Genomic DNA, 23,660 nt, shown 5'->3' on the forward strand with positions numbered 1-23,660 from the left:
CACATTTTGCCAGTGAGCTTCACTTCCAGCCAGAGGTCATGGTCAGGGTCAGGGTCTCACTGTACCTGGCACCTACAAAGAGAGTAGAGCAAAGCCAAGAGCCTCCAAGAGCCTACTCTGTAAAAAAACAAGCTGCAAAAGCCAGGGCTAGGGGCCAAGAGAAGGAAAACACCAATGAGCAGAGAGCTCCACCTGCTCAGTGTTCTGTGTGCTCACAAAGAACAGGGAAAACACAAACTCAGGCAATTTTTCTGCCTGAGTCAGGCCTTGGACTAGTCCCTGGGTCATCCAACTCAGATAACCCACCTGTTATTTTTTCATCAATTTCTGACCCAGTCTTTTTATTTGGGAATTTCTATTTTGTATAACTAAATAAAAGCAAATTGAGCCAAAACTATGACAGCATGTGTGTACATGTGAGAGCACAGCCTGGCAGAAAAAAGCTGGAGTCCTTCATAGTGATTTGATTTGAATTCTATCTCAGACCTTTTGGAGGTGAGTTCTGCAGCACTTTTGCTAAGCTGGTGTAGTGCTGACTTCCACACCTGGTCCAGCTGATTCTTGATAAACTAGCATTTTAGGAATAAAAGTATTTGTCAGAAAGCTCCTGAGGTGTCCCTTAATGCTAAGCCTGCAGAGCCAGACAGTTTAGTTTCTGTCCACCTTAATGGCTCCGAGTCATCTCATCTCCAAATGCTGCTCAACTCAGCATCCTTAGTTGGTTGATTTCTCACAGCCATCACAGCAAGAGTGCAGCTCAGGCTTAGATTTTGATAAATCAAAGAAGATCTTATTTTAAAAAGCAAGATAATCAGTGTAAAACATCTGGTGGGAGAAACACTTTTGCATTCAGAGTCAGGATTCAAAGTTTTCCAAATCCAACAGATGTGCTTGAGGTGACCTTTTGCTACAGCCTGACCTATGCATTGAATGCAGCAGCTGGACCCTTTGATTTGCCCTTTCTTCCTTCTTCAGGCATTCAATTTGGCTTTTGGCACAAAGTGCACCTTAGGCAATTCTAAAATATCACAGCACTGCAGTGAGCTCTTCAAGATGTACACATGAATGCCTGGTCCTCTTCACTGAGATCTCAGCTCAGATAATGGCCTTCCCAAAAACTCATGCTGATCACACACTTAGGAGGGAGAAATCCTAAATGTAATGTTATGCAGATGAACATATTAGCTAAGAGTATCTGAAATTATTCTATGAGAAGCCCTAGGGAGCATGAATTAACAGGAGAAGCAGAGCATGTGAAAAAACCCCTCTCAATGTCATTTTGTGCTGAGTATTCAAAAACCACACACAAACTGCGTATAAACTTGGTAAGTGCTTCAAGGGGCACAATCACCATAAATCTGGGCTAACACTCCAGTCTATTCAAAATGATTTTTTAAAGTACTGTTCTGTTGATGATGTCTTTGTTTTATTTCATCCGGCTTAGGCCATTCTAGACTGGCTATGTTTTTCTTTTGTTTACAGAGAGTGTCTCAAAGCCATAAGTCTCTGAAAGTCATCAGGATTATTATTTCTCTGGAGACACAGCTCAGATGTGGCCAGGCTGAGTATACATGTGTATACAAGCTGCAAGTGGTGCACATGTGTCCCTCAGCAACTACAGGACTCAGTCCTTGCACTCCTGGAAAACTCCAGGTTTAGACCCTGCTCCTCATTTATTAAAATGTGTTATAGGTTGGCTATATTGCTACCTTCACTTTCCACCTAGAAAGGTGTATAATTTATTTGTTCTTGAAATGAGACAAACAAACCCTTCAAAGCCATCCAAAGCAGATTTTAACCAAACCAAACCAAACTTTAGTTACAGAAGCTAAATACTACTCTCAAACCCTTCCCAGCAGCATGTTTCCAGGTGACATTTTACTGTGGCTACAGTTTAGGATCAAAGCAGGCATAGACAGAACATGACATAATTCTGCACAGTGTCAAGTGTCCAACCCCAAATTCTGCAGCTGATGGCCTTGGGGAGGATATTAGAAAGCATGAGAATGACAAGCCATATATGTAGGGAATGAATCATGATTTCAAGGTTGTTTATGGCCATGAAGAAAATTAAACATTAAAAGTGTTCCATGGACTGCATTCAAAAATCAGTGTAGAGGAAGAAAATATAGTGTTTGTCTGTTTTAAAAATAATATTATGTACAGTTTGGGCTGCCCCTAAATGTACATAACTGTAGCATCTGCAAGACCTATTGCTAAGACCTGAGTCTCTCAGTCACAGAGGAAGAATTTTAGCATTTTCTTTTCCTCTTTATTAAGACTTTATAAACAATTTTCTGATCTTCTTTAACAAAAATAATATTACTTTTTGGAAAATGTAGAAATGAATGAGGAAAGTTATATATTTCAGTTGCATAAGTCCTTCCACTGCTTGTGGCTGAATGGTTTGTTTTAAATACAAAATACTTTTTCTGACATCGAACACATAAAAATTGGATTGTAAAGGGGTCGTACCCAGCAGCAGCTTGCTGACAGATCGAATGCTGTGTCTCATGCCAATCAAATGGAGCAGCCTAGGAGGTGTAACATATATCTAAGAACACGTGGATGCTTCAGAACACAGACAAGCGAAGAAAATAAAACAAGAGGGCAGAGGTATCTTACAAATAGGTGAATATAGTACAGAACATATCCAGTAAAAGCATGTGCTGTCTCTCCTACCCAAAGAGAACAACACCAGTGTAGGGCTGCAGTAAGATCACAAATATTTAGAGGATCTGGCACTGTGTACTGAGGCAACAGAAGAAACAGTGTGAGGAAAATGAGGGATATATCTGGAGGCATCAGAGAGCAATTTGAACAGATACTTGGTGAAGAAAATGATTCCCAGGACTGATTGCCCCTCATTGGGATTGCTACCATTGTATTCTGGGAGAATAGAACTGGCCCTGAATGCTTTGCACCACTGAAAACGAGATGTAATCTCCTCTAGCACAAAATGTAACCTTCAGACTTTTTTACTGACCAATTGTGAGCCAGCACAAACAAATGGAAAAGGGACTAAAGAAGGGTCAGGAACCCTCTATTTTACCCACCTGTAAGGATTGGCTGAGGATCAGTGAGTGAAAAGTCCTTCCAAGTATGATCTATGTGAGAGAAGAGAAATCTTTTGAACAGGAACACTTTTACAGAGGGACATTCTTGATTCTTATTTAATCTATGAAGTCCTGAAAACTATACTGATTTTTAAAAAATTACTATGTAATTACTATTTTTTTAATTACTATTTAATTACTATTAGATTGAAATAATCATCATTGCTATGTGGTGAAAAGAAGCTGGATAAGCTCTTTGAGATAGTTCACTTAAAATGCAGGAGTTATGAACAAAATATCTGGAGAGTACAACTCAGGGACAAAGATAGTGTTTAAAGTCAATATTTTGTTAAGATTGCATGAAATTGGCAGGTAGAGACAGCAAAGGCACCATTTGTAGAGTTTAAGTCAGTTTAAAGCAATATTTACATAGAATCTTCTTGCCAGCTGTTGGCAAACAGTGTTGAAAGCAGGCAGTAATTTAGGAGAATATTCCTCTTACCTCTGAAATCATTCTCCAGCCCAAAGCCCCTGTTGTCCACTATCTAGAAAAAAAAGTCAAAAAGAAAATTGCCAGCTCACAGAGAAAACCAGGAGGTATTCTATTCTATGTTGGCTAGTCATTATTATAAATTGAACTGTAAAGAAGGGTTTATATCGTCTAAAGATTAATCTGAACCATGAAATGAATTGTTATATTCATTTCCACAAATTTTGATCTTGTCAGATAAAAGTTTGTTTGATTTCAAATATGTACTGGAATAGTCCTAAATTTCAAATATGAGTTTGAAAAGAAGTGTGAATTTTCTTTAAATCTGAAGAAAAGTTTGACTTGAATCTATATTTATGTGCAGAAATCAGTTGAGGGGGGAAAGGTCCTTTTCTGACAAGCCTCTTTGCAAGACAAAGCTGCATTTTGATCAGAACTCTTGCCTCTAATTCATGTTTCCTTGCAGTTGGTCTGTGAATTATATCTGAAAAACCAATCTTAGAACTCATCATCACCTACACAAACACACCCTCAAAATTAAGATAGGCTCAGCTTTCAATAACCTTTACCCACAGATAGATTGTGTTCATTTTCACTGCTGATATTCTCAACACCAGATTAGTGTTATTTAAGACTGGAGAGTGACATTTTCTGTTTCTGTAGAAAACACTGCACAGGTAAGAGCAGTGCCAGTTACCTCACCCCCCTGCCATCTCTGCTGATTTTGATCTCGATTGGATTGCTCTAATTAACGAATATCTTCCTATTATCCTGGGAAAACGCCTTAACTGTGCCATCTATTCCATGTTTTACTACAGACACTGTTGCCAACAATACAATACACACAAACAGTGCCTTTACAGGTGCACTCAAAGTTCAGACTAGTCATGAATTACACCTATGAATGAGAATTAAGTAGAACATTCCTTTCTAAGTACTCGGAGGTTGGCAATCGAGGCTTCTTTAGTAAGGAAGATATTAAGCCCGAAGGATTTGGCACTAAAATGGAATTTCTTTCTGGGACAGAGATGATTTTACTGAAACATTTGATAATTGTAGTTACTATAAGCAAGAGTTGGTAGAATCAATTATTACTAAGGTTGCTTGACACTTCCCATTCATTATAAAATCCTCTTTTCAATTGCTGCAAACATTGCCAACCATTAGCTAGGCAGTCTGAAATTTTCCGTGCTGAGTGTCTCTCTTAGGCTGATTTATTCACCTAAAGGAAAATTTTAGCCACAACAGTCAGCCTTTACCAAGAACAAAACTAGATAAGAATTTATAATTTTGGCCATACTTAAATAAAGAAACTGATGTGGAAATCTATATTCTTCAGAGAAGGAGAAGAGAGTTTTTATCATTGAAGTATCTTGTGCTGTTCCTGTGAAATTCAGAAATTTTGTTGCATGGACTATAATCAATATTCCTTGAAGGGGAAAATATCTTCAATACTAGTAAAGGTTTTTGAAAAATCCAATATCTGTTTTCACTGCAGATCTTTGTTCCCCTGCAGCACCTCCATAGGAAAGGGGTGTATGTGTGTGCCAGCACACTTAAACCCCTAAACTGAGCCTGCAGAATTCAGGACTCTGTTGGTGGACCTGATTTTCTTTCCCCTGCACACTGTCACTGCTATCCCATCCTGGCATTAAAAGGCAGGGGAAGATCCTCACTGCCCTGTGCTCCTAGTGCCCACTCACTGCTGAGCCTGCAGCACCGATGGGGAAACTGTCCTGACACAGGAGATGAAATGTCCAAAACAAGCAGGCAGGGAAAGAGGGTGGCTGAAACTCTTTGGAGAGGCAAGAAGTAGAAGATGGTCAAATACTGAGTACGGGGCTGTTGAGGATGAGTGTGGATGGAGGGAGGGAGGGAGGGGGAAGAAGACAGAACAGCTATTGGGACTGGGAGCCTGGAAATGCACTGAGTGGGGCTGAAGGGCAGCTGGCAGACATGGAAATGGAGGTCATTTACACTGAATAAGTTCAGCCTGCTGAGGATGGTGTCCTTCAGGTACCTCTAAAGTTGATGGGGAAAGCATTTGTGCCACTGGGTTGCTGGTAATGGCGATCAAATTAAGCTCCTAGTTTGAATTGCCTTCTGGAGAAACATTTCTCACTGGGGAAATGAGCCTTCAGAGGGGAAAGTTAGATTGCAAATGAAAAGCTGTGACAAAGGCAAAGGGATGAGAAGATTCACTGCCAGGTTTCAGCTATAGAGAGAGGGGTTTGGGAATTCATTTGAGAGTAGAGAAATTCAGTTTCTTCTCCCCCTTATCAGTCCAGGTGTCTCCTACAGATGTGTGAGTGCTGTTCCTGCAAGACTAGATTTCACCTAGCCCTCCACCACAGAGTTTTTGTGTGTTGCTAAGCAAATGGATTAATCCACATTTCCACAGCTTGTCAGTTGTCCTCTTAGGGATCCGACAGGAGACCCTAGAGTCTGATCTGCAAAACTGTTGGATATTCACAGCAAGAACTGAAATTGGTAGGAACTATTCTTTAAATATAGAAAATATTCTGCTGTGCCATGAAGTCAGAGGGAAAAAAATCAAATCCCAGACAATCAAAAACCTTTGGCAATGTTTTCTCTTCATCTTCATATCTCTATTTTCCATCTGTCCAAATAGAGGTGCAGTATCCCCTCATTTCATTGAGGCATTGTGAAAATAGATTATTTCATGTCTGTAAAGCACCCAGATACAATAACAATGACTGCTGAAAAAAAGCTCCCAAGGAAATTAAGAATTCTGTATTCAGAACAGGCTTTGAATGGTGTGCAGTAAATAAGCCATGGGGTACACACTGAACAATGAAGATAAAAGAAAATATTAAATAGCTGCTCATTAAGTGAGCAATATCCATCCTGGGCTTTAAACAGAGCAGAGATTTAACAGTATGTGAGCCTGTGATTAAAGACAATGCCCTAATGCATATGACACAAAGGCTCTAGTGAATTTGTAGCAACAACTTAAATTCTTGCATTCCTCTAGTTTATCTTGACCACATTTGAGAAGGCCAAATACTCTTAATTTAGCCCCCCACAAAAAAGGGAAGTAGATCAATAAATATTAGAACGGGGGGTGGGTTCCAGAACTGGCTCAACACAAAGTCTGGATTCAGTTCATGTTAGAGAAGAAAGCTAACCACAGTTTTTTATCTGGTTCCAGATGTCCTCATATTTCAAGACTAAACAAGACTTGACTCTGCTTTGGCATCCTCTGCACTGATTTGTCCTCCCTGAGATGGGACAGTTTCTGTGGACCACTTCATTATCTTGGCCTCCAGCAATGTTGCAGTACTAATCCTGACATTAAATTCTACTTATTCTTGGTATGTATAGAGAGTCTTTTTTAGCAACATCACTACAAGAGTGTAAGGTTTTGTAAGTCTTCCTGAGCAACTTGGGTAATGCAGGACAAAACTTGCATTGTTCACTGTGAGATTACAAAGCACAGGACAGAGGAGCGATTACATCACAGGGCACAGGGCATCCCAACAGGGTCAGGAAGGAGCAGGAATGGATTCAGCCTCGTTGGAACTGGAAATCTCTGAAGCCTTGTAGGAATTCTCATGTCACACCTCAGAGCTCTCCAGCCACACTGAAAAGTGAATAAGAGGAAACCCAGAAAAAAGCAGTGAGAGCATCTGTGCCACAGGGAAAGGTACAGGAGTATCATAAAAATGTACTCTGAGCTTTGTAAAAATGTATTCTGAGTCTTGAGAAGCTAAGTGCCCTAAACTGCCCACAGGGAATATTGGAAAAGCAGAGGCTCAAAGAGTAAGAAATCAGAGAATCAGGTAGAAGGTCTCCTTTCCCAGGCAGACAAATCCTACAGCTGCACCTGCTGCTACAGCCTGCAGCACCACCTTGAAATTTGCTTCAGCTCTGCCACGTGAAGCCACAGACAAACAAGAGACCATGTGCAATTTCACATAACAAAGCCTTTATATTTGTCCTGCTCTCCACGCTGTGGCTTCTGAACTTACAGGTACACAAACAACAGGACCTGCACTCAGGTCATTGTGCACCTGGTGTTACAGAGGTCAGAAAGTGCTCATTTCAGACACAGAATCACACCATTCCACAAATACATGCTCCTGAAGGATTGCTTTTGCAGTCTTTACTCTTAAAAACTTGAACAAAATGTAAAGCAGCTGTAAAATTTTCTCTTATACAATAATTTATCCCAAACATATTGAAAAGAATCTGTCAACAAGAATGACCAGTTGCAACACTGTATAATAAATAACTTTGTTTTATGGTGTCTGAAAGCTTCTGCTTTTATGCAGTATGAACTTGTCAACAGTCAGGAAATGATATGAATGTTTGCTCTTAAATCCTGAGAGACAGGTTAGAAGGTCTTGATCCACTTCTGGTTTTTTTATTCACTATTACATAAAACCTTCACTATCTGTCCAGAAATGACATGGACAGACAGTGAACGCAACTGTTCAAACATCAGAGGACAAAACTATTGACATAACTGGGAAAAAAAACCCCAAAACAATTCTAATCTATCCTTCTTGACCCTGGATTGGCAGCCAAAATGTTCAGTATTCTAATCCTGGCTACTGAATTCCATTTCTCATATGAGAACATGGGCAACACTGCTTTCTAACACCTGAAGTGCCACATCTGCTTAAGACCTAATTCCTGTTCCAAAGAAGGAAATTTCTATATTTTCAAAACTACAGCCAACTCCCGCTGGTCTCTGAAGCTTGAGTAAGCAATAATCCCATTTTGTATGTGCACAGGGATGTCGAGAGTCACACAGCCCTGCACCCTGACCTGCTACCGCAGGTGTCACAGCAAAGGTGGCACTCCACCCTCTGCATAGAGACGCTTCCATGGGCGCGTGGGATTGGACCCCGTCTGTAATCCCGCGGCAGCCAGCCATCACTTCTGCTGCATTTCTCAGTGTCTTTTTTCCCTCTCGGCTTTTGGCCGCGCAGTTGTACAGCACATCCAGCGCAGTGCACAGCGCAGCACCTGCTCGGTGCCCGAGCCCCGCTCTGTGCGCCGGTGCCGGAGCGCGGCTCCCGGCCCTGCCCGGCTGGCCCGGTACAACACCGGCACCTAGCGGAACCCGCCCGGAGCAGCCGGCTCCGCGCCCAGCACTTGCAGCCGGGGCTGGGAAGGCGTCACCCACCTCCAACTGAGCATCGGCTTGCTTCTTCTCACTTGTGAACTGCTGCTGCTACCACACAGGAATCCCGTGCTAGTCATTCTTGCTTGTTCTCGTCCTCCTCAGAAATTCTGTTTTGAAAAGGGTGTTAGAAAGAAACGCGTTTACTGCTGCCTTACTGGAAGGTTCTTCAAAGCAAGTGCTAGAGGTCTGTGATTCAACATGTTTGAGGACAAACGCTTCCCAGTGCTGGAATTTGGTGCATTATGAACAGGCAGTTGCCAGGCTTTGCTGGGCAGAACAGTCCTGTTCAGACAAACTCTGCAGAAATAAAACCTGATTTTGTGTGAAGACCATAAAATGGTTTGGGTTGGAGATGACCTTAAAGTCCATTCAGTCCCACGCCCTGCTATGACACTTCCACTATCCCTGGTTGCTCCAAGCCATGTCCAGTCTGGCCTTGGACATCCCAGGGATGGAGCAGCCACAGCTTCTCTGGGCAACCTGTGCCAGCATTTCATCACCCTCACAGAGAATAATTTCTTCATAATATCTAATCTAAACCTATTCTCTGTGAGTTTGGAGCTATTTCCCCTTGCTGGAGACCCCAGAGGGATACAACACTGCAGATGGGGTCTCACCAGGGCAGAGCAGAGCAGAGCAGAGCAGAGGGGCAGAATCACCTCCCTCAATCAATGTGAGACCAGTCGAACATTTTGAAAGTCTTAGAAGGTCTGTCATCTCCCCAGATGGCAAAAAGGAGTACTAGCACCCACTTACAGGTGGTGAAATGCTGTTGCTTGGATCCCACTCCAGCTTCTTTAGATTTGTTGTTTAATGACACTTCCTTCAGCTTTCTGATTTGAGTAGCTCACTTGAAAAATTTCATAACATACCTTCAGATTCCTCATTTCCCCCAACCCAACTGGACACAATAAAGAATTTGGTGCTTGCTACATTTGAGAGATTTGTGTGCTGATGGGGGCAAACCTGGAATACAGAAGCAATGCATGTCAGCACCCAGCACTGACCCATCAATTTGCTAAAAAAAATGGCACTATTAGCAGAATGGGTCTGACTTCTTCCTTCTGTGTAGCTATAGTGACCAGAGCTATAGCTAGGTTTGTGCTAACCTACAAACCTCAGTATACAAACATTGTGACTCCTGGTAAAATTAACTGTCCAGGATTGTCTCAATTGAAGAGAAAAGTTCATTATCGTATCCCTTGTTTCAGTTACAAAGTTCTTTTTTCTCTAATACATAATCTAGTTTTCAAATGCCAGTTTCTTTACACTGATTCCTCAAGACAGTTTAAAGCAGAGGATATCTCAGAAGGAACATCACAAAAATACAACTTGCTCTCAGAATTTAGGTTTCTCCTGTAGGCTTTGCATAGCTTTTTTTTAACAATGGAAGCTCAAGGGGATTTTGTGTTCTTCCCTCCCCTGCTTTTACCCCAGGGAAGGCATCATTGCTAATAAAACCCACAAAGATCAACTCTAAAAATAAATATCTTCTGTTGGTCTAGACAGCTCTGGCTCTTGAAAGAATTTGATCTGGGTGGTAATTACACTTCACTTTCGATCCATATATGAATTCAGTACTGGCAAGATATGTCAGACTTTTATCTTTCTATCCTCCCCTGATCCATCCATCAGCATTTACAAAGCATTCATCACAGCAAAAACAGTGCTGGAGATTGAAGCCCTTTGTTCATTCACACAGCAAACAGCACAGACAATAGTGGAAGCTTCTTCTTTACATTACCCTGCCACCATTCTTGCACCATGACCAGAGAGAACAAGTTTAAGGGTGAGAAAGCATCCTTGTTATTCATCAGCTTATAAATTTTCCTGTCCTTAAGGTCTCTCAGAGAAGGCAGAGTGTCCATACAAATATCTAATAAAAGATCTCCTCTCCCTCTGAGTGCCGAGCTTCCATTCCATCCCCAGACCACTGGCTATTACATTACTGGTAACGAGTGGACTGGGAGGTATCAATTTTACAAGAGGATGCTTGTCTGAAGACAACACCACCAAAATCTGGTGAGCACTCTGTTTAGACGCAAGAAAGGGAAAGCAAATCCTTTTACCATTCATCTCCTCTGCTATTCCAGACACTGTCTCTATGTTTACCTTCTGGCCTCGAAGAATCAGCAGAGCAGCTTTCTTGGTGGTGAACAGATTTTTGTTCTTTCAGCTGATGGCCTTTAGAAAGTTCTGTCCTCAAGCTCCCAGATCTTGGTGCAGAAATAGGCGAACAATGACTAATCAAGCATCAGAGAACTGGAAAGGTATTTTTGTGATGGCTAGATTTCCCATTTGGAGCACAATGGTTCTCCTAAGTTCACTTCACTAGCTTCTAACTTACCAGTTGCCAGATGATAAGTTTTTTGATACTTAAATAATTATTTTCCTTTTCTCATTGTTTCTGTAGCTATTTCCACCACCTCTCTTTTAAAGACAATTGAAAATGGGAAAAACCAATCTAAGTCTAAATGTCTGCCTTTGCCTCTCCACAAAATCAGATTCTTCTCTTTCATGGTAAAGATCTTCATTAATTTCACTTCAAGGAAAGAATTTAAAGGGAGGAATAGTATTACTCATTTTGCCTGCTGTTCTTGGCAGGCAGTGACATGTACAGAGCAAAGCCACAGGTCCTGTTATTGCCTTCAAGTTAAAGAGAGAGAGAGAGAAACAAAGGCATTGCTGTTTCACAGAAAGAGAAATGAGTAATGGGTATTTTGTGGGTCACATTAACCTTTATGGACACTTCTGAGTAATGCTTTGAATCCTGAGGTCTTCAGGAGGTCACTTGCTTCTTAAACATCCATTTACAGTAAACTTAGAAAACATATAGCTCTGGAAAAAATGGATCTCAATTCTCCTTCTACTTTCTGTTAACAATTTTTTGCAATCATGTCAGGATCACTTGTCTAGTTTCAGGTTCAGTGGTGGAGCTTTAGACCAATATCAGCATTACAGATAAGAAAATATATCTAAAGTTGTTTCTTAAAGCGGAGAGAATGTCATCAGTCTTCAAGAAAACATATCTTTGGGCAAAAGCTGAACTTGAGAATGTCCACTGTTTTCAGTGAAGCTGTGACATTCCTACCAGTAATCCCTTACATTTAATTTCCAATTTTGTTTTGGTGCTCCTTGCTGCACTCAAGACAGACTGAAGGCAGAAACATGGTGGGTGTGTTAGCACAGCACCTAACACAATAGGATCCTAATCTCAGTTTGGGCTTTCAAGCACTACCAAAATATGCACAAGAATAATTAACAAAAAGTCATCACATTTAGGGGCCTTCTGACTAGACCTGAGTACCACGGCTGTCTAGATTAGAGTGACAGCCTAGAGATGATATCTGACCTATGGAATGAATCCGTCCCAGTCCCAAATGATTTTGCACCATGCATTTGCTGATATATTAGCCTGGAAACTGTGATAGTGCAAGAAAAGAAAAGAACAAGGTTATGCAGCCAAACCTGCCTGTGTCTGTAAAGCTGATCCTTGATATGCTACAGGGTTTAGAAACCTTCCAAAAGTGGCTAGAAGCTAAACATTGTGTACCTAGGTAAACCTAATTCTGGTTCACAATTTCTTCACTTGTACCTTAAATAAATCACTTAACAGCCAGACTTCAACTTTGCACATCAAAATAGTGTATTGACAAAACATTTAGGAGAGAGCTGGAAGGGAGGTGTGAAGGTCACTCAGCATTCATTTGCTGCTGAAGCTGAGCAGTCTCCAAGCGATCCATGACTGCAGTGAATGAAGCTCCTGTCCCTCTGGAGGTTTGTGGCTGATTCAGGGGGGTCAGAACTCTGTGTGCAGAACGGATAGCAACTGCAAACCAGCCTTTCTCTAGAATTCAGCCCTAGACATGCTGAGACAAGAGTGAGGGAGTTTAGGAAGGGTTGTGTGGCTATGAATACAATAAAGGAGGACCAATAATACTATGAGCCACACCATTAGAGTCTGAAATTGAAAGTTTCCAAGAACTTGTAACATGTGAGGACATAAGAACAATCACACCGAGCCAGCTGACAGCTCCCTTTAGCCCAGTGCATTGTTTTCAACAAAAGGTGAAGAATATAAGAAACAAGGTGTGTGTATAGACAATTTTTCCCCAGGGACAGCCTCCTACTCTCTAGCAATCAACAGTTTATCACTGAGAGATCACACCAGAAGTATTGCATTTAACAGTCACCAACGGACCAATCCTCCATAAATTACCCTAATCCCATTTTTAACCTGCATTGACTTCTGACTGCATAACATCTCTTGGCAACAAGTTTCTAAATGTAACTGGGAGTTGCACAAAAATGTGCTTCTGCCTTGTCAGCTGTAAACACAAAAGTGGTGCCATGTATCTAGTGGCCATAGCAATGCTCATTTCAGCACAAAGTACTAGACTTCATTTATATCCTGGGTAATTATGACACCTTAGAGTGCTTTTAAATAATAATGATTTAACACAGCTCGGAAGGAAAAAAGAAAAGGTATTTTCAAGAGCAGGCAATGTTGGGCATCATCCAAAGTTCCTCCTCTAGCAATGCTCCCTACCCACTGTCTAGACCAAGAATATTCAGATAAGAATCTGAATCCTGATCACTACACTGGAATCTTAGGCATGTAGGCCATCACACATCCCTAGCCAGAACACCCCTCTGTGCTACATGCCACTGCTCTGAGAGCAATAGGACAGCCTGCTGCAAAAAGTTATATTAAAATCCTGTAACAGATGGAGGGGGGAAAGCCTCCTTTGCCTTCTGCACACAACTGCCTCAATCTCTCCCCACCAGAACTGTTATGTCTCAAAGACAAAAGCCAAAAGATGGCTGCACAAGCTGTGCTCACTTCTGTGGTTGCCTGCAGCAACCCAGTGGATAAACAACAGCCATTTCAGCTGAAGAATTAGGAAAACCATCTAAATGCATTTTTCATTGGTGGCATTTCCAGGGGAGTGCAAAGCAGCACAGGATGAAACAAAAGGAAGATCTTCTGCAAACAGAGATTTCAGCATCTGCATAGCTCGCAGGAGTATTTCACATTCAGCATCTGTCTTTGAAGGTGAAACTTTCTATAGTGGTCACTGGGGAAACAATTACATGCAAATAAATTGTCACCATTAACTCAATGGGGTCTGAAACATATGGGGACAAGTCACTGGACGTTTTTCTTCCAGAAATAAGCTACTTCTATCATGGAAATAATCCTAATATTTGCTGACACTGTAATTAAGAATTAAAGCTGCAGAAAAATGTGAGGTTTGCTAAAACACAATAGATATATTTTTCCATACAGTATATGGCACCAAAACATGCAGTGTTCTGGGGAGGATAATTAATCAGTGCTCTCTTGCTGAAGTTCTTTTAATTGTCTGTGATGGTCTGTGTTGGGGGAGACTATTGAGTTTTAACAGGGAACAAGATCAGTCACCATGGGGAATACTTACATGAATAAAGACTGCATGATCAAGATTTTTGATCTGGGAATTGCTATTCTGTAATCATCTGTAAAGCACCAGGAGTGCCCCTGGCACTGTATATATAATAATAAACTATTAACAATAAATCATGTAATTAAATCTTCACTTTGAACGTTCTTTTCATAATTCTTGCCTCAGATTTAAGTTCCCACATCAGACATGTTAGGTCCTCATAATATTATTAAAGCTCCTACACTTCAGCTTTAAAAATTCCCCTAGAGATCTATTGTTTCTTTGTTTAATATGTTTATGAGCCAAAGGCCCCATTAAATACAATAGGGAAACTCCCAGACCTTTAAAAACTTTGCCACCAGAGACATTTCTTAGGAAACAGGACCATTTTTGTCATTCCTTCGTGTAACTATTAGAAAGTCGATTGATCAGAGAAGTTCTAGGAGAAAAACAACAAAAAAAATTCCACTTCCATGAATCATCAGTTCGTTAAGGCCACAAAGCTATACAAGGCAGAACTGCTGTATGCAGACAGTTTTCCCTCCTCCATAGCATCTGGTCATTCACACAATCCCATATTAAGAATAGTTTTTGCTGTGATTGCTCTTTGTGCCTCACTGCCTTTGTAGATGTTGTCTGTAAGGATAAGAGCAAGCCCACTTGTATTTCCTTGGTCTGGAAGGTGAGGAAATGGGCACATGTTTATGTTCCTCTAAACCCACACTGTACATTGTCCTCTACAGATTTAAATAGAACATTTGGTCTGAGACAGGATATGCTGCCAAAACCAGTGGAAATTTTGATGATCAAACACTGACTTTTAAAAATGAATGTCCACCTACCTTCAATGGGACTTAAATATGGAGAGAGATCTACAGAGAGCAGGAAAGAAGGATGAAGCCACTATTAGTGTGCTCAAAGAGCTGAAGTTTACCAGAGTTATACTTCATGGGATGAACCCTTGTTGAAAATTATTTGACATTGTAATCCAGTGTGTGTTATAGTATATTTTAGAGGGGTTATTTTATCCAGCTGTGAGATTCTCCTCAGTTGCTTTCCACATTTCTCTAAAAGGTAAAACTCATTCAGAATTTAAGTCTTTTTGGTGAAGCCACAAAGGATAAGCTGTGATTTATCAATCACAATTCAAAGAAGGCACCAAGATAAATGGGGAGTTCACACGTAAGTAAAAATTCACCCAAGGGACATGCAGAGATGTAACAACCTAAGTCTTAAGTGAAAAATGCCTGGCAACACCATGCCAGTGAAGATGGTTCATCTGTAGTTGAGTTGTCAGTTTCTCAACATAAAAGAGCTTAGAATGAGGTTAGTGTGAGCCATGGGTAAAATGGAAATTCCTTTTGCTTTGACTAATTCATTTTAAGAGACTCCCACTTAGAGTCAGAAAATTACAAGTTCTGTTTTGTTAAACAGTTTAAAAACCAAACATAATCTGCATTATGCTGGAAAGTTCTACATTCCAGTGAACATGAGGGATGGTGAACATAGCCTGTGGGCCAAACACAGCCCACGCAGAGCTTCACACTATTGAAGCTTTCATCTTCAGCACCCCAAGGTACAGCTCTCAGAGACTACAGGATCTCAACAGGCAGTGCTCCATCTTTTTCCAACCTAATGCATTCCACATGCCAGGACCTGTATCTGCCATGAGCTGCACTGTCACACCACAAATGAAGATGCTGACAGCTCACTATGCAAGCATTCAAGAGGTGGGGGCTTCATTTGGACTTCAAGAGGATGAGACCAAGGTGCAAGTTCTGTAACCAGCACAGTTCCCACAGGGCTGCTTCTTATTCAGGAGTTATTAATGAATAGTGAACATATTCACCCATCAGTTTGCTGATTCCTGATAAAGCACGTTCTCATGTAATGGATATCTCACGTTAATATTTACAAGTTACTAAAAAATACAAACCAAGTGTGTTTCGCCCCTCCATGTCCCTCCTATCTCTCCAAATTCATATAGAATTTGAGTATCTGCTTGGTTGTGAAGATATCTGAAGGAATAGGGTCATGCAAAAATTCACATAAACAAGGGAATTTTCATGGTAGATAATTTATATCTCACGACCCAGTGTTAAATAAGGAGGAGTGTTAGAAAAATGAAGCTTGGATAAATGAAGCTGCAGCTGTATCTCTGTAAAAGCTCTACAGGACTTCATGATATAACTGTAATGAAGAGATCTGTTATTATAATCTACTTTCCCAGATTGCCAGTGGAAAGTTATAATTAATACAGATATGGTATCTTATTAATAAAAAAAGTTGCAGACAAGTTCTCCATACACCTGTGAAATGGCTACAAGCGAAGTTTGAATACCAAGAGTCTCAGTCGAGCCAGATGACTGCCTGGAGTAGCTCCAAAGCTACTGGTACAAAAACCATTCTAGAAGTAGCAGTTGTGTTCATGACATCCGAGTTATTTAGCTGTGGTAACAGAATAAGAAAGGACTAGAATAAATTTGTAATTTCTCGTTCCCAGATCTTGGACCAAATCTGAGAATCACCTCTTGTTTCTTAGCCTTGTATTCTATTCTGTCCTTTGAGTTACCTTCTGTTGAGCTGAACTTTATAGCAGTCTGATCAACCAACAGTTCTCTCTCTAGAGAAAGCAAGATTGAGTTATTCAGGATTGATCTTTTTTTTTTTAAGTCTCACACTCAAAAATATATTTTAATCTTTTTAGCATTAAACCCACATGGAAACTGAAACTTACACTCCACTAACTTAATCACTTTTGTTTGCTTGTATAGAAGTAAACTATATTTTATCCTGTAGGTTCAGTTAAATTCCTCCTCCAATGCCTTCAGTATTGGAGGTTCCAGTGTTCTCCATGTTAGCAGTACAACAGTGGAAGCAATGATCCATGTACTCCTGGCCCAGGCTGCATTCCTGGGCTCTAGGGTTTAAGAGACCCTTTACAGAGGACAGGGGTGTACCCTGTTTGCAGTTCTGCCATGGGCTCAGCATGCAACCTTGCACAAAATGTTTAATTGTAATATCCCGCTTTCTTTTCTTCAGATGAAAGAAATTAGACAATAATTTATAGCCTCCTTTTAAAATGCTCTCAGATTTATGAATGAAGCAATCCTCCTTCCCTTGCTGCTGCATTCCTGCAATGGCTTTCTGTTGGAAACAAAGGATATCGTGTTAGAAGGGTGGCTAATAAGCAATCTAAACCCAAAAGGAATCTAGCACTAGGACAGCATGACCTGCAGTAATTCTGCTCCTCTCAGACACACACCAAGGATTAGCAGTCACCCTACACAACTCCCTCGACTGTCAGAACAGCAAAAAAAAAGGAAAAAAAGAAGATAAGATAAAGCCTCTTGTCCAAGCTTACAGCTCAAAGGACACAAAATACTAAATTCATTCCTAACTTACAGAGTATTTATTTGGAGGAAACGGTGGGAAAGAATCCTATGGAAATTAACCCTTGCATCTCTGGATGCTATTGCTACATGCAGAACTTCCATAATTCTCAAAAAATTCCTAGTCCTTAGAAGTAGAAACTGCCTTGATCGGTTTCTCACGTAACCATCCAGCCCATAAACACCAGAGCCAGGGAGGGAACAGTTATGCAACAGACCCCATGAAAGAGAAAAAGCTGCTCCAGGCCAATTGGCTGCTTACATTATATGTTTTCATGCTCTGTTTACAACCTCTCTGTGTAGGCAACTCACAATTCTGCTGTATAAGTTGTGAGTGAATATCTCTTGATAAAGTAAGAGAAAAACAAACAACTTATTGAATGTTCATGTCAAATTTCAACTCAACAGTCTTTTAAGTGTCACATGTTTAATGGAGGGTTTGCTTCATTATTAGGCTGAGTAGGATGAGTAGGGATACCTTCCATACAACTCCTGGGAATTACTTCTTGAGACCACAAATCACATCACATTCAGTTCTTAATTCTTTGTATGAATTCCTGCTTGATCAAGAACCAGCAGATCTCTGTAGGAAGTGTGATGATGGGACTGTTTCCCTGTGTGACTTCTCTCTGTGCAGCTGAGCCAGCTGAAGAACAGTTTTCCTCTGCTTTGCAGAGCTGTGTATCAAGGCTGGGACCAGAGGGAGATGGAGAAATGTCCATTGGGGAAGTTTCATCCCCGAAGTTATGTCAGAGCCCTTCACAAGAATAAAACCTTTTACCCTGTTTGTAGGACAGTAGCACTAAAAGAAAATCCAGAGGAAAACAAAAGGAATGGAAATTTAAAGTGCACTTCATATACAGCACCTGAAACAACATATGTAAATTATTTCTCCTTAAGTCATAAGATTGCACACAAGAGAGGAAAACAAAAAAATCACTGTATGGACATTACAGTGCCTCAAGAAAGCAAAAATAGCACCAGCAGCTGGCTTTAGGATTGAGTACAGAGGACAGAGGTCTTGTGTTACCAACAGGATGTTGCAAATCTGGAAGCTGCAAGCAAACAGCACTGCTGGGTTTAGGTTGGTTTTCAGGGAATGAATGCAGGGCAAGTAAGATATCATGGCTTAACACTTAAGCATGAAAATAGTCTCCATTACATTAGAAAATCTCCACTGAGATTAGAGCCTGTGCTTTATGGATAGGACCACATAAATTCAGAAACAATTCTGAATATTTGAATTACACCCACAGGCAGCAATAACGATCCGAAGGTTTGGTATAAGAAAGTTGTTGAGAACTGTGTTCAATTTAACTATAGTGTATCCTCCTGGGCTGCAGTGGAGCTTTGGATCTCTTGCCTTTTATAAACAGCACGTCAGTCAACAAGAATTTAGCTTGGAGGAATGCATTACAAATGTAGAACAAATCAAATTAGCTCTCAGATGTTATCTGTTGATATCTCATTTCTTCCTCAGACTTCTGAGGAACTGAACACAACATCTGGGCAGTTGGGGGAGGCAACTGTTTTACTAAAAAGTACTAAATATAGGTGCTATAGAACAAATTACAACATGCTGCATTGCCACACTACCTATAGCACAGGATGAACCAGGAACAGTTACTTGCTGTGAAAAAGGTAATTCAGTCTAGCTAACGTGTCACCTTTACGGCATGAAAAGGCAACTTAATCATTGCAATTATGTGCTAAGGATGAGTGACAAAGTCATCTGTTGCAGCAGTTATTTAAAGAAATCAAGATTAGGAGCACGATCTAGGTGTTTCAAATTTTCCTGCCACTGAAATTTGAAGGCTCCTGAAGAATTAAATAATGCCTTCCATGAAGAAAACTATAGGCTTTATCCTTAATATTCTGCATTCTTTCTTCTTTTTAAACAGAAATAGTTTGCTTACCTGAAAGTTCTTGTGATGTTCAATGAATAGACGGGGGAAGGAATTATGCGAGTTGCTTGGTCAAGTTTTACACAACATATCACCCTGATCAGCATCAAGTGATAAGCTCCAGTGACACACACACTTGATGCCATGATGTGCATCAGACTGGAGGTTTTACTGCCCAACACTTTAGTGGATTCAAAAAGAGCAAATGAAAATTTACTGTAGCAGAAGTGCCACAACTATGAGTTTTGTTAGGTAGCAATTAGACTATGAATCACATAATAAACTGTGCTACTGCTAGCAAAGGCTTTTGCAGCCCTCCTTACCCACAAAGATGGTAACTTTTCTGTGCCATAGCTGAGTGCTGTAAGTCACCTGCAGCACTAAGGTTTCCTTTAGAGGCTAAAATTGATCCACTATTGCAGAAGAGTTCAGGAAATTCAGGCTTTGACTTGTCAAACAGTTTAAAGCCCCTGGTGAAAGTTCCTTGCTCAAATCACCCGGAAACAGGTGAGAGGACTACATCGTCTACTGCAGGTACTGACACGGGCTTTGGGTGACATGAACCAACAGACTGACACCATGTTTAGCCAGCCCAGCTGCATAAAACATAAGTCCTTATCAGAAAATTCATTTAACAATTAGTTCTAAAAATCTAGAGCAGTTTTCATGATTAAAACTGAAGAGAAAGTTGCAAAATATGCCTACATTTGAATATCCTGATGCCTTCCATGTGCACCTTGAGAAAGCAAATATCCACGTCTACCATGTGCCACCCAGAGGAAAACTTTGCTAAAACCCCTCTTCGTGATCAGTTATTACCCAGCTTTTCCTAAGGTTTGTGCAGTGCTCTGCAACAGCCTGTCCACCCACCCAGACAGTGAGCACGCCTGCCTCGTCCCCTGCTGGTGCAGGCAATCACATCATAAACTGATCAAATGCCATTGCACAACTAAATAGGCTTTTTGGACTAAGTTTCCAAAATTTGGGAGTGGGCCTTTCTTCCATTCAAACTAATTTGGGCAACAATGAAAAAATTCACTCATGAACAGAGTTTCTGACTACATCTTTTTCCGTCAGTGGTTCTTGTTTTCCGCTCCAACCCACATCATCTATTCTCTTCCTTCCACCCATTCTTCCCCCCAAAAAAGGCTGGCTTGGACACTGTGCTTCAGTTTTCTGTAGAACTTTCTATTTTTCTTTCCCATTCTTTTTGTTTAGCATATGAAAGGAGCTTCCTGTTTAGAAACATGGAAGCCCTACACCCTCAGTAATGATGTATTCAGCCCATCAATGATCTTGGCATGAATGCCTTAAAACCTTAATAAGTCTGATGGGATTTTCTGTACATGTCATCATCATCAGTTCAAAAAACAATGCACAGCATTTGTCATCTTGCACTGAATCAACTCCTTTCCCAGTCCTGTGGTTCCAGTAAGAAAAATCTAGTAAGAATGCCTACAAGTTTTCTTCTCTTAAATATTACAAATGATAGATCTCCAATGAAATCTACAGAACAGAAACAGAAGCACCAAGAGGAGAAAGTGCTGATGCAGAACTCCCAGCATGATCGATACTGTCCTGCTTTCCCAGCTCTGAATCCCTGCAGCAGCCTGCCAATGCTCACACTGCTCAAGGCTTGCTACAACTGTATTGTCCAAATCCTGGGCTTGTCCTCTGCTAGGGAATAGGAATTAAACATGTCATGATATCCCCGTTCAACTTGAAAAAAAAACCAAACAAAACACATCCCCTCAAACCCTACATGGCCTAGAACAAAATTATATCTTGTTCAAATATGTAGGATGGATTCAAAATCTATTTATGTGGGTCCAAAAAAAAGGCAGCAGCAGCGGTGGCTTGAAATAAACTGAAATACTTGTCTCTTCAGGAGTTTAATGCAAAGAAACACCTAAGTGCAGGCTGTTCCCCTCTGCTGAATTTGAAGTGTAGTGAAGTTCTCTGGTGAAGGTAGTGGGCAGCACTTCAATCAGTGGGTGCAGCAGCAGCCTTGTGAACCAACACAACAAGGGCTGTTCTTCTCCAAGCAGAGCTCAGCAGCACAGTGATCAACCTCAGTTTATTCTATATGGTGCAATTCTTCAGCTAATTCTTCTCTGAGAAAAGCTGCCAGCCTGGAGCTTGTGCATCTTAACCTCTGACAAAGCAAGGCACATGCACTGCTTCACTTTAACTCTTGTGGGGACTTGCTCTGTGCCTACATAAGCATCAAAACATATTTTGATTTTTACTTATGGGTGAGCAGCAAAGATAATTTAAAACTGTCGGCAAGTGCCATCCTAATTAAAAACAAATGACTAATTGTACAAGTATAGGGCCTGTTGACACAGGCTACAGACATCAAAGCCAACAGCTTAAATTTGAGGAAAAGCAGCACCATCTAGTGCCCTACAGTAGTCAGATCCAAAAATCAATTTCACAAGCACACACAGAAATTTCAAGATAGCAAACACTCATAAAAACAGCAGGACACCAGAGGTTTAACTCTATCAGCACTTCTGACAAAGGGAATTGCATATAATAGTCTTGCTACAAATGAGTTTCCAAGAGTGAGATCTTTTCAGGCAAAACAGAAATTCTTTAAAGACAAACTAAGAAATTATTCTGCCATCTATAAAAAAGATGCAGTCCAAAGGCTAAAATTAGCAGAAGGCTACTACTGTCTATAAAAAAGCTACTAGAAATAAAAAACCAAGCTTCAAGAAGTTCCGTAATATTAAAAGTTCTAGCACACTGAAAACATAAGACAGTATGAAGTGATATTTCAGAAACCTTGAGAAAATCTGTGAGGAAAATTAACATAAATTCTTTTTCAAACTCATTCACGAACAGAAATCTTGACAGATGGTTAGTACAGCAAACATACGATCAAAAAGCAGAAAGAACAGTATGAAAGAGACCAGACTGCAAAATTTTCAACTGTTTTGAGGTTTGGTTTGTTTGTGATTTTTTTTAATTTGAGGGGTTTGTTGTATGTTTTTTTGGGGAGTTAATTTAGGGTGATGTTCTTTTGTTAGTGTTTGTTTGTTTTGTTGGGAGGGGATGTTTGGTTTTTTTTTTTGTTTTTATTTTAATTCACATTCATCATGGAGAGGCTGACTGGCTCCTGCTCCAGACAGCTCATTTCAAATCAGAGGATCAAGGATGCTACTGACCTTTTCAGTGACACACAACAATAACAAATCTTTATAATTAGACAGTAAATACCCAAGAAATCAATTAGATAATAATTGAGCTACCAACCACCATAACCTCTCACTTAAAAAGAAGCAGGTAACAAATGAGACAATTTTTAATGAGTTTTCCAGGGATTTATGTAAGTGAGTCTACCTCTTTCCACTGTGCTGATACTCTGTTATATAAAAGTACTGTATATACAGATAAATGTATAATGCTGGCAAATATGGCTCAAGTAAGGGGTATATGGGACTCACATCCATTGTCATTCTCAGTCTACAAGGGTTATCAACAGATAGGAATTCTAAAATTTATCAATTCCTAATTTGCCAGCATTTTGAGCATCATATCAGTCCTCCAATACAAAAATCCAAGTACAAAAATGAATGGAGATGTTAAAAAATGACTGGCAGGCCTTGCATTCATCACCACTGTCTCAAGCTATGGACAGTTATGGAGATTTTTAACTGTAGGAGAAAGTGCCAGAGCAAGCTGATTTTCTAACCCTACAGAGAACCTAGATAATTAAGTTTATTAAGTCAAAAGTCAAGCTTTGTAGGAAGTGCAGACCTACATCTCTCACATGACTCGAAAACATAATTATAGCAGAAGTGTCTTTTTTCACACAAGAAGCAAAGTAAATTGCAAATAAGGTGGGTATGAGAAAGTATGCATTAGAGGAGTTTTTGTACAGGTTCTAGTGCCCCTTTACTGCAGATAACTTATGAGCATCTTAAGGCATCCAGCAGAATGTCATGTATTCAAGAACTGAAACATGCTACAAACAGCAGGAAATGAATGCAGTAGGCAACTCAGCAGCATGTGAGCAACAACCTCAGTCTCTCCTTATAGCCTTGCAAAAACTCTGTTAATGAAGCCACCACGAAAATATCTGAAGACATTGTACTGAAGCCCACCTTCTTTATCTTAGGTGGAATATTCATATAAACACCATTTCTCTACAATGAAGATACACATCACAAATTTGAACACAGAGCCATAAATTACAGCGCCATTGATTGATGTATTGATGTCCCCAAAA

The sequence above is a fragment of the Sturnus vulgaris genome, chromosome 11 (assembly GCF_052056855.1).
Source record: "Sturnus vulgaris isolate bStuVul1 chromosome 11, bStuVul1.hap1, whole genome shotgun sequence".
Lineage (NCBI taxonomy): Eukaryota > Metazoa > Chordata > Aves > Passeriformes > Sturnidae > Sturnus > Sturnus vulgaris.